This window comes from Halyomorpha halys, unplaced genomic scaffold (genome assembly GCF_000696795.3).
Source record: "Halyomorpha halys isolate HHAL.00 unplaced genomic scaffold, Hhal_1.1 Scaffold108.1, whole genome shotgun sequence".
Classification (NCBI taxonomy): Eukaryota; Metazoa; Arthropoda; class Insecta; order Hemiptera; family Pentatomidae; genus Halyomorpha; species Halyomorpha halys.
In genome coordinates this window covers 1,458,729-1,470,780 of record NW_027112950.1, presented here as the reverse complement: position 1 = coordinate 1,470,780, position 12,052 = coordinate 1,458,729, and the positions used below count along the sequence as shown (strand labels likewise).

Below are 12,052 nucleotides of genomic sequence, written 5' to 3'. Positions count from 1 at the left end.
TTAGAAGCCCAACAACATTCAGCGAACATTTTAAACACATATTTAAACAAATATAAATGAAGCTTTATTTATACATCTTCATTAGAGAAACAACAAACATGTATACTGAATATAGACTTATATATAAAATCTTTTAAAATATTTTTGCAGGTTTAAATCGATATGCTTCACAAAATTCCGATCAATTATAAGGAGTTAGAAATGTAGCAGTGAATTGAATGAAATAGGACAGAAGGGGACAATATAAAAAATATATGTATATTTATATATATAACTTCTAAAATCATGTATACTAAAACCTTAACAACATTAAACAAGGAAAACAAATAACGATATCAAAATATATTTAAAATGATCACATTTTGTGGTATGATGATTGCCGCCCATCCTGACTTTTAAATTAAATATAACTTGAGCTCTGCTTCAAATCAAAGAAATTTGTGATGCCTCTTGTTTGGTACCTAACAATGTAACTGACTCAAGCTTCCCTAGCATGCATTTTACAGATTGGATCGGTTTGAATATTTAAAATTTATAAATACGTCCCTTTTTTATTTTTTATTGAAAATGGAAAAAAAAAAGAAAAAAAATTAAACTTATTAAAGGAATCAAACATACTAAAGCCATAGCTTATAATATTTTGTAAGCCATTCTAGTCTGACTCCTAAAACATAACATAAATTTATATCATAACCTACAAACATATATCTTTGTTAAAAAATAAAATAAGAGAAAAAAAATAAAATTATTTACATAATCTAGGAATGTTTTTGCGTAATTATACAATAATTATTAATGTTGATAAATACAAATAACAAGGACTACAAGTAGTGGTAACTGGTGATAAAACACTCTAACTGTTGAAGCCAAGGACGACCGGAGAAAATTGCCTTACTTTTATTACCTTATCATTGCCCCACAGCTAAACTTTTACTAGAGAAATGAGGTTAGATTATATATTTAAACCTATTGTATAAGTTAATGATGTGGTAATGTCCTTATCAAGAAAGAGTAACCCTATAAGAATTTATTTATATTGTAACTAGTCCTATTAATTTAGAAAAATCATATATTTATGTTATTATATATGTATAGATATAAATGTTTCATGATGCTTTTTTATAAAACTAAATAAAATTCTATACTATTAGTTTATTTTTGAAGATGAAGCACATAAACAAATTAAACGAATTCAGGGCCTATACCACTTTCAAAATACAGCACACTGCATACATTTTTAAAATTTGTTTTTTAATTTTTTTTTTTTACAAATTTGTATATTAAAAAGCTCAATATGTATAAAAAATGAAGTAGCATTCTCAATACTATCATTGGATTTGAGGGTTTATCGTACTGAGAAGTTAATCGCTAGGTATGAGGTCACATTACAACATGTGCCAGAAATAGACTTATGAATAATATCTGCAATTGTGTGCATATTAATTTATTATTGTAGGAAGACCGTTGTGCAATGCAATGTGTTATATTCATATAATGTTTATATGATACCGCTTAATAACATTATATGTATGTATATAAACAGACATCAGAGATACTCTCAAATGACTAAAGAACTATCACCACATCTCCGGTGAGCCCCCTTTAACTATGCGTAAAAGCTATTTAAACTCTACAATTCTTAAAACTTTTCTTGTTTTTAAGCTTTCGCACAGCCCAAATATAAATACAAGCACTTAAAACAGTGCTCAAAATATAGGATCTCGTAATAATATTTACTTAGACTTTTATTTTTACAATAAGACATTTAATTCAACGATAATAATTGATGTTTGAAGATATAAATAATTTTTAGTTATATTGGCTAAATTTGTTCTGCGGTGTTTGAGTGTATACAGATGAGCTGGCTCTATAACTCGACCAGATTATTGGTCTAACATGATAGTTTATAAAATGATAAAAAAAAAACTTTGGACGACAGAGTTGTTTATTTTATAAATTTGAATTGCATTTATTATAATTTTTCTTTAAAAATCTAGCAACTCAAAATGACTTTATCTTTACAAATAGAAGACAGGCTCATGCATACATAGAATATGGCAGGAATCGCAGATACGTCACGCACACAGTGGAATGGGAGGCAACTCCAAGTTAAGCAACTCCTTTATAATTTATGAACCAAACATTAATCAGGCACTATAAGGACTGTTATACGTATCTATACATGAATGTTATATAAATCTACTAGCATTTTTTATATCTTCATTTATATATAATTTAAAAGTAGAAAATCTATGAAATTTGGCCATAAGAAGTATAGCATATAAGCAAAGGCTTTATGAAACTTAAGGTGCTGTAACTAAAATTTAAGATATTAATCCTTATATATCCCCTATTATTATTTCTATATAATGGGTGTGCATATGGTTTTAATTGATTGATTTTTCAATATAATAATATAATGCCTGAAATAAGGAAAAGGATTTGCTTGATTAGCTACACTCCTTAGTAAGTAATATTCCTTTAAAAAGTGCTAATTTTTAATAATATTTTGATGTATTTATATTTATATATATATATTTTTTATTAATATATATAATATTAAGTAAGTAAATGCACAATAGAAAAATGACTCAAAATAAAAACATTATTCTAATTGAGCGCTGGTATAAAATAATATGCTAACTGAATAACAGTCCTTATAAATTTACAATTAATTCTATATTAATAACCTGTATTACCTATGGACCAAGTGTTTGGAGAATAACATTAGTATAAAAATTGTATTATTTTTTGATTTTTTTTTTTTTAGATTTAAAGAATAACAATAATAAAGATAATACTTATTAGTTATTTACAGTTATCTTCATTTTTTTTTTTGCGAATTCAAATAGGAAAATCTGTTATTTAACTCCCTGACCTAATTAAATGACTATTTCTAGTGATTTCAGAAAAATTTATCTGTTCTAGGTAAAGAATGTTTTATTACAATATTATTCTATTCTCCTATCTGTTGAAGCGATTCACCATAAATCCATGACATTTCTATGCACCTAATCAGCTTGATTTTATAATTAAATGACATTGATTAATCTAAAAAAGTTTAAGGTTCCTAAAATATTCTACTTTTGATCTATTTAGAAGTGTTCTTAAATATAATCGAATAATAATGCGAATGCGTTTAGACTATTTATCCTTTGTATTTGGACGACATGGACTTGATGGTGATCTCCCAAAGAACATTTAGGAGTTTTAATGGCAGTCTAAAAGCCAAAGGGTTCTATCTGCTGATCATTATTATAGTAGTAATTATTTTTTTTCACGCTACTGATTGTAATACTTCACGGCTAGTGTACGCCAGTGATGGATACTTTAGCAATAATAATGATAATAATTATTTTGTATTAACAACTTTTCTTGAATTCTTAAGATTCAGCTACACTGTAATATTCTAATAGCCTGCATAGGAGTTTTATTCATGTGTGGTGTATCCTTTTTTACTTTTCTCACAGATGTAAAGCAGTATTAGTTACTAGTTAACAGATGTACTTGTATTATTTTTCAAGAAAGTAGATGAAAGAAAAAGATAAACGAAAGCAAGTCCAGGTATTCATTCTGTTTAACTATTTTTACTCAAAATGAATCCACTAAAATAAAATAAATTAAAAAATATTATTTAACAGGACTTTACTTATTTTGTTTCTGGTAACCAAAGTTTTAACAGAAAAGAGAAAATTCTCAAGATTTATAATTTTTTTTTTTTTTAAAGTTGATTTTTAAACTCAAGTTGTTGCATACCAAGTGATTACATGGACAAGCTTTCATTAACACGTGTATTGGTAACAAGAGTGTCCAACAAATAAACACTCATTCACCGCACACATGATACACCTAAGAAATTCTTAACAGTACTATAAAATTTAAAGTTTATTTTTAAATATTTAATAAAACAAAAACAGAACAAAAAGAACTGTCGTTTTTGGCAAGACCCAATTAATTAAACATTACAATTATTGAGTTATACAACGGGCATTATGCACTTATTCATTTATGTATATATATATATCTATATATATCTTGTTTATTTGTAATAAAAGTCAGTCGTTTTGGTAATAATCCTTAATTAATAAGGTAAATTTCCTTTTTTCTTCTTGAGTTGCAGTATCCATGGCTACATTGAGATGCACTCTGAATGAAGTCTGAAAGCACCATAGTAAAGAGTGAAGGGAGCATGCAGACTTGGATATTGCATGCTTATCACAGCATGAGCGCGAATGAAGAGAGGCTTGACTCTGATTGCGAAGAGGACCAGAGTGCAAGTCCACCCTCATGCACTAAAAACAAAAAGAAAATTGAGATTTATTAATTATACAGTAGTTAAAAGTATTTATATAATATTTTATTTACAAGAATTTAATTCAACATTTTAACATAAATAGACAATTTATTTTTAAATGTTTACCTTACTATTTTTTTACATAGAATTAGAATCTAATTACTTATTTTCACTTTCATTTCAGCAAATATTAGAAAATAAGTTGGGATACATAAATTCTATTCAATAGCAATCTTGTTTGTTGGAAACTGAATATTGCAGAAATTAGTTAATATATAGTTGTGAGAAAAGAAACTTCTAATATAGTATCAGTTACCTATGTAATAAAGTACGTCTTTAGGTTTCTATAGGTAGTCAGTGATGTTGGTACTATAAAGCTCTTTATAGATAGAACTCATTGATTTTTATCTGTAGGAGATTTTTTATTAAGTATTGTTGGTATCTACTGTAGAACCCTTTTCGTTTAGTATAGGAGTTACTTTATAGTTCCTGCCCCATATCCATGTTTGAGTTATATTAATGAAAAATTTCTGGCTTTGACTATTTTAACAACTCGAAAAATTGAGAAGAGGAGGGCCAGGATTTATAATAAATTAAAGGTTAAATAAATAAGATACATACCATCAGTAGTAAAAGATAACAATTTTAATTGAATTATGTTATTGCATTATATCACTTATTTTTAAATAATTTGTAATTTTGTTTTAAAGGAGTAAAAAAACACTAGTTTCTATAATAAAAGTTGGCCGTGATGATTAGATATTGCTGGTTTTAAATGAAGAAGTCTAAATTAAAATTAAATACTACTTAATGGACCCTAGGAATCAATTTTGTTTTGTAACTGATATGAATAAAACACTATTAAACTAACACAATAACCTTGATAAAAGTCTGTAAAGAATAAAGTCTCATCATATAAATCATCTTCTCTCATAAATAAGCCAACACTACTCACACTGACAGTTTTCAAGAAAGGTTTCCACCATCTTCAGTTCTTCTCTTATCCATTTATTCTGAAATGGGCCCCTCTCGGTTTTTTGAACGGCTCTTCGTGGAAATTTTATTTCAGCAGTTTTTACCCAGCTGGCTTGCTTGTGAGTTGGGAGATACACAGACTTGTAAGTGTGCTTTTTAATTCCTTTACCAACCTTTCTGTGCCCCATTATGCTGATAGAGGGGCACACCTGGCTGGCTTCAGATACTCTGAATGGCAGAAATGCTGAGATCCGGGGTAAACAAAAAAGAAAAATGAACATCCTGGTTGGCTTTGGATATCCTATTTCATATTTCTGGGTAAATCTTTGTCATATTGATAGTGGCAGAAGCAACGAGAGAGAAGGGGAAGAGGTGTAAAGTTTTCAGATTATGATTCATTTATGAAGCACAGAAAGTTGTCATATAATAGTAAAATAAAAGTTTTTGTACAAGCACCTAACTTTCAATCTGTCATGATCTGGATTGTTAAAAAAAAAACTTCAGCTTTTAGATCACAACTATTGGACTTGAGATCAAACATTATCATTGTCTAGGATTGAATGAACATTATTTTTATAGGGCGATTTAAATCTACACTGGTTCATAGAATGAAATGAGCAAGTTGAAATAAGTTATTTTTATGAAAAAAGGGGTAATTAGATTACTCGTATCTTACCTTAAACTATTATTTCTTGTAAGACATACTGCATTTATGGGAAATAATGATAGAAAAGCAAGGGCAAAGAAAGGAAAAGATAGGGAATCTAATGCAGCTATGTGTTACCTGGCAGGCTTGAGAAATACAGACAGACCTCCAACCTTTAGTTGGTAAAGGTAGAATTTAATATACGAAGATAAAGCAGCAAGGGGGAAAGTGGTAAATTGGATTTAAATCCCAAATAGCCATCCTTAGCAGAGAATTTGCTAAAAATGTATTTTTTTCACTCAAGAGTTAAAAAAAAAATGGGGCAAAAAGATGGTGCAAGAGCATAACAGATTTTTTAAAAAAGTTATTGTCGTCTTAGAATGCTGAGCTGTACTGGAAAACTAAACAAGTCCTCCCCCCCCCCCTTAAATGGGTAAGCATTACAAATATATGTTGAGCTTTGTTCATGTTGGATGTTATTTTCCCTTATGGTTTTGATAGTAAGCAAAGTCGACTGTTAGGACTATAATTAAGCATAATTCATTCAAGTTTCAGCTGATTTCTATTTTTTTAAAATTTATGTTCATGCTATTAGTTCAATAAGTTGTGGATTAAGTACTAACAGTAACAATATTTTGAAATCACTAAGGTTTAAGCTAAATTCAGCACTCAACACATAAACATTTTGTGTTGGGGAAGAGGTGTGATTAATAAGGCATGTTTGGACCCTATCTAACCCATTTTATAGCTATAATATCAATGGCTGGATGATATTCACAGTAGTGTTAGGTGCATATCCACTAACTTTAGGAAAAATAAAATTAAAGGTACTCTCTTTTAGGAAAATCACTACTTATCAATTAATTTTTTGACTGAACATATTTAGGCAAAGTTGCATATTTAAGTAGCTAAATTTATACATTATATTCATTCTATATATTTAAATATTTCAGTTTTATTATTTATTTAGCTTTAGTAAGATTATATCCTCCTTTTACTCCCTTGACTTTAGAGGAAAAATGAATAACTCAGTGTAATTTTGACTAGTTTAAAATATTATTGCTAGTCTGGAATTTTAGTAAAACAGGTGTATGCTCTTGCCCTGAAAGATGTTAACTTTAAACACAAGAAGAATTTACACTCTTACTATTTTTTGAGGAGGAGGGATAAATGCGTAATTGCATTTTTATTCATTTCTTTATAAAATGATTCGATTAATTATTTTCAAGTTTTTTTGGTAGATAAAAATGTTATGGTATATTTATTGAAAAAGTTTTAAATCTCTATCTTCAAAATTAAATCTTTTAAAATTCTGCGCTAGTCCTACTTTTCTTGCAATTATTTTTAATAGCTTAGTTTCAAAGTTGTGTAGAGAAATCTTATCGATTAAATCAATTTATTTAATTTAATTGTTTTGGGTTAATCACGGTACCATTCAAAATAAATAACCATTCCCAGTATAAAGATCTTTATAAAATTTAAAATAATAGTTCGGTTTAGTACTCAAATAATGAGCGTAAATCGCAAACTACTCAAGTTCCTTGAAACTATATCAACAGGCAGGCCAAGCAAGTCGCCGATAGATCGTGCTGCTCGATTAGGAGAGAACACAGGAAAGGGGCTGGGATTCCCTGAAGGTCCTGGTAAGAAACTGGGGAGGTTGGCATTCTTAAGAGGCCTCTACATGTTGGCCGAGCCATGGCGAACTCAGACATACACGAGCATGTGGATAGGTGGCTCGGCTTGGTTGGCCTAGGCTCGTTGCCGAGCCGTCGAGAGTCGGTTTTTGGTCACAGATCAAAGGGGTTCGTGAGGGCGCTCGTGTAGCGTCTCCACCATTGTTCTTTGTCTAGTTGCAACTGAGAGCTGTCACTTTTCATATGTTGTTCAAGTACACAATATGCACTAAAATAACATATTTCTTAACTAAATACATCGTTTAATAACATTTATAAACAATTGAAATTCTTACAATAAATAAAAAATTACTTGCACCACTTTCAGTCCCACAGGCTGAAATAGTTAATACAATACGTTAACTTCAATAACACAATACCCACTAGGTTAATTCTTTATACAGGAAGAAGAATAAACGTATTAGTATATCTTTACAATCTAATCTTCCATTGTATACATTTTTTACAAGATTATATATACAACAGGACAATTATGAAAGTTAAAATAAAAGATGAGTTTAATTAATTTTTATTTAATTTTAAGCTTATCTAGTCCGATTTTTGTGAATTGTTGTCATCCACCATCTTATTTGTCGTATTTTACGTTTTCTTTTGTAATAAAAATAATATAATCCCAGGGCAATTGCTGAAATCACTTCAACGTCCTCCATGTTTGCCTCTCTGAATAACACTGACATGTGGATGGTCCGCACTTTGCTTGCCGAGCATTTGTACGAGCCTCCGAGCCATGGCGAGCGGCCAACATGTGGATCCACCTTTAGGTGGAGGCACCTCCAGCAGAGAGGTTCAGGAGATAAAAACAAAAAAAAGTTTTGGACGGGAGTCTGAGGTAAAACATCACCTGAGATCAAAATTACTTGTCCTTAATTTTTGATAACCATTTTTAATCTAAGGAGACACGGAAAATGATAGGACTTTTAAAGATTTATAAATTTAGAGAGAAAAAAATCTTCAAATTTACAGGTTATTATGAATTAATTTCATATGAAATACTAAAACTGGACTGTAATGGCTATGATTCTGTTATTGTGTCTATACACCTACGTACGCTGGCAAGGTTTTATTGTATAGATTCTTCCGGGACGTCAAACTGGATCGCTTTCGTCAAGGGAAGAAGTCTGATGTAAATAAAGTATGGGGTGGAAAAATTGGTGGTTTAAAATGGCTACCTAACATTCGTAACCTCCACTTGATGAACATAATTGAAATAAAGGCATTTCATAGCGATTGAATCATAGCCACTCCAAGGGGAGAACAGCGTCTTAAGGTTTTTGAATATAATTATTTAATAGTATAAAATATCCAGAGCGAATTAGGTTGAGTTAACGGGAGAATTTAGACGGCTACGTCATACGAACTACGTGAGCCCCACTCGGTAAATATAATTCAGGTGACAGCATTGCGGCGAATAAGATGAGCGGGTAAGATTGTAGGATTTAGTAAGGAACATATCCCTTAAATGTTAATAAACACTTAATCAAAGGATATACAGAAAATTAGGTGGAAGGACCCCATCAAGACTGATCTTGTAGATTTGTATTTGAATGGGCGTCATTGAACAGATGTACGTTGACAGCAATTCGGCATTGTACCTTTGGGTTCGTTATGTTTAACGTTATAATAAAATGTTTTTTATTATAATATGAAATTGTTTTGTAAAGTAGCAGGGCTAGATAAGTAACAGATCACTAATAAGGCAATCAGGACTAAACCAACGGTCAAACGTCAGAGGGGTGGGGTTTGAACTTAGATTGGAAGAGTTTGGTCAGATATTTTTGACTAGGATATTTCTGCTTGTTGACAAGATATTTTGGCTAGTAGGCAACGGCAATTGATGGTACAGGTATCGACCGGGCCTTATCATTATTACTAACTTTTTTTTGTGTTTATATTTTAAGTATTAAATTTTGATTGAATATACGATTAAAAATAAAATAATAAGTGTTTACGAATAAAATTTATTTTTTTAGAACCAGGAGCAATGTATCATGTATACATAATTTTTGGACTTTTTAAATTGTTGTAATAAATTCAAACGTATGCGCTCAATTTATTTTAAACGAAATGAAGGTATTAATACATTCTTGGATTCCTCCCTTAACAATGATGCCACTTTTTTTTTTTAATTTTTCATCTATATATAGAAAACTATAGCCATTCGAGAAAATATTTATATAAAGAATTGAGGTAAACAAAATTTCCAATATTTTATGACTGCAACATTTTTCTCTACGATCAATCTGCGCTCAATCTCATGTATAACTGAAATCCTTGGAAATTCATTGGAAAATTGAAAATTACCTTGCTCTGGGTCAATCAAACGGGCATTGACAATGTAGTGGCATTTCCTTCATTTGATTTTTTTCTTTAGGCGGTAAGAATTGTCAAATGAAATGAAATTGTTAAATTAAAAAATAAATAAAATATTTGTATTTAGTGTTTTGACGAGTATTGATTGTAAAAGGAAAATGTAGGGAGAAAACTTGTTGTTATATCATTTGAATATATATCCGATCATGGATTGATTAGTATACTGTGTATTGTAGCAACCCAATGTATTTGGGCAGCATGGGTAAATAAAGCATTTCTCTCTCTTATTTTATTGGAATTTAATTTTTTTTTAAAGTAACTTAGGGTTCTTATTTATTTTGGTAGTTCAAAATCGATAAATGACAATATTGAAGACACAGTTTACTTAATTATAAATTAGCTAGCTTCATTCGAAAATATCCTTTTAGTGTAATTGTTAGCAATAAGGTTCAGCAATTTGAAAAATGTATACTAATCCAATACATTACTCACTGAGACGTAACTCCTGATCAAACACGAATGAATATTTTAGACAGGTCTGTACATGAGAGGCAAACTGGTTTGAGGCATGGCACCTGTAATAGATATTTGGATAGGTCGGGACTGGAGTCAAGTACAAGACAGTTATCTATGTAGAACACTGAAACCTGCATTTCATCTGTTTAAGCATTCAAGCAGGCTCACAGATTTACCTCATACACAAACCGACCCAGAAAGTTAGAGAATTGAAAAAAAGATCTGACATACATGGACAATATGCATGAGATGCTATTGCTAGAATAGCAATATATATAGTTCTACTATAACTAGAATAGTCATAAGGTGGGCTTATGACAAATTTGTGCGTTACCACAAAAACGATATATTTTACGACTTAAAAACGCAAAGCCAATACGTTCTCCAAGAATTTACCGACCTGATCTCGATTTCTGTGTAGAAAGTTTTGGAACCCTTTTCGATTCACCCATTACCATTGTTAGAGTTCTCAAATCACATTAAATTTACACTAATAATTTAAAATCCGAAGAATTTCCGGTTCTGTAAGAATAGTTTTAGAACTGATTTTTATTCTAATTTAATGAACAAAAAATAATTTCGTATAAATAAATTAATTAAATAATTTTTTTTTGGAATTTCAAAATCTAGATTTCAATATTTTCAGTTATTTGCCATTTTTAAGAGAACCATTGAACCTAAAGATTCTCTTATAGGCTAAACTGAAAGCTAATTCAGTTCACTTAAAATTCATTATACATGGCTCTTCTTTTAAAAAAATATTTTTGAGAATATTTCACAAACTTTGAGACAATCAAGAAAATATTAGACTTTTTTTGGAGGAAATGTTATCAAATTTGAAGAAGAATATGCTTCTATCAGGAGTAGATTTTTGAGAAGAGGCGCTTTTTTTTTTTTCAGAATTATGGAATAAAAAGTTATTTTATATTTTGAAAATCATTCCTCCTTATAGGAAAATGACCCTCCCAGTAGGATTTCCCGAAGATTACACATAAAATGCAGTTCCTGTTCTCACTGAAATTAACTGCAAAACAAGAGACTAAATCAAATATAGAGCCTCATAAAGCATTAAGATATTTTCAACTCCCCCCCCCTCTTAAAGGCAATCCTGGATTCGATCATGTTATTAATATTAGGAATATGAGTTCAAATATATGCCATGTTATAATAATAATACCAATGTTTAAAATAACTTTAAGCCATACGCTTCCTTCTTATTTTAATTGAGGTAAAAACAAAATTGTATGATTTTATAATGTATTCAACACTGACAAGTTGGAGGCAAAACAAGTTTTCCTTCCTTCAACCGTCAAACGGGTTATTAATGTGGAGTTGTTAACTACTCGTGCACTTTTGACAATGTTGTTTAATGTCTGTGATGGGGTATAGAGAGTTCCACGTTAGTTTTTTTTACGTTGATAATCAGAACTAAAACTGAAATTTTATCCAAATGTAAAGTGATTAACTGAATATATTATATTGTAATTGATTATTTTATTGTTTTGATGATGAATCCATATATAAAGAAATGACAAAGTGCACAATACATGAACGATCAATGTATAAAAATTTCCTTGATCATGAATTTATGTTAGTGATTAAATAAGTTTTGGT

At 29.9% G+C, this 12,052-nt stretch overlaps 1 protein-coding gene across 5 annotated transcripts in view; it reads right to left on the bottom strand.

Moving 5' to 3' along the window:
* Positions 1-2,720: 2,720 nt before the first annotated feature.
* Positions 2,721-12,052, bottom strand: part of shaker (Potassium voltage-gated channel protein Shaker) — a 939,448-nt gene continuing 930,116 nt past the window's right edge. For all 5 annotated transcript variants that reach the window (XR_010844282.1, XM_067050608.1, XM_014415912.2 and 2 more), the window contains one exon: positions 2,721-4,292. The gene's annotated coding sequence lies outside the window, so the exon portion shown is untranslated. The remainder of the gene's footprint in view (positions 4,293-12,052) is intronic.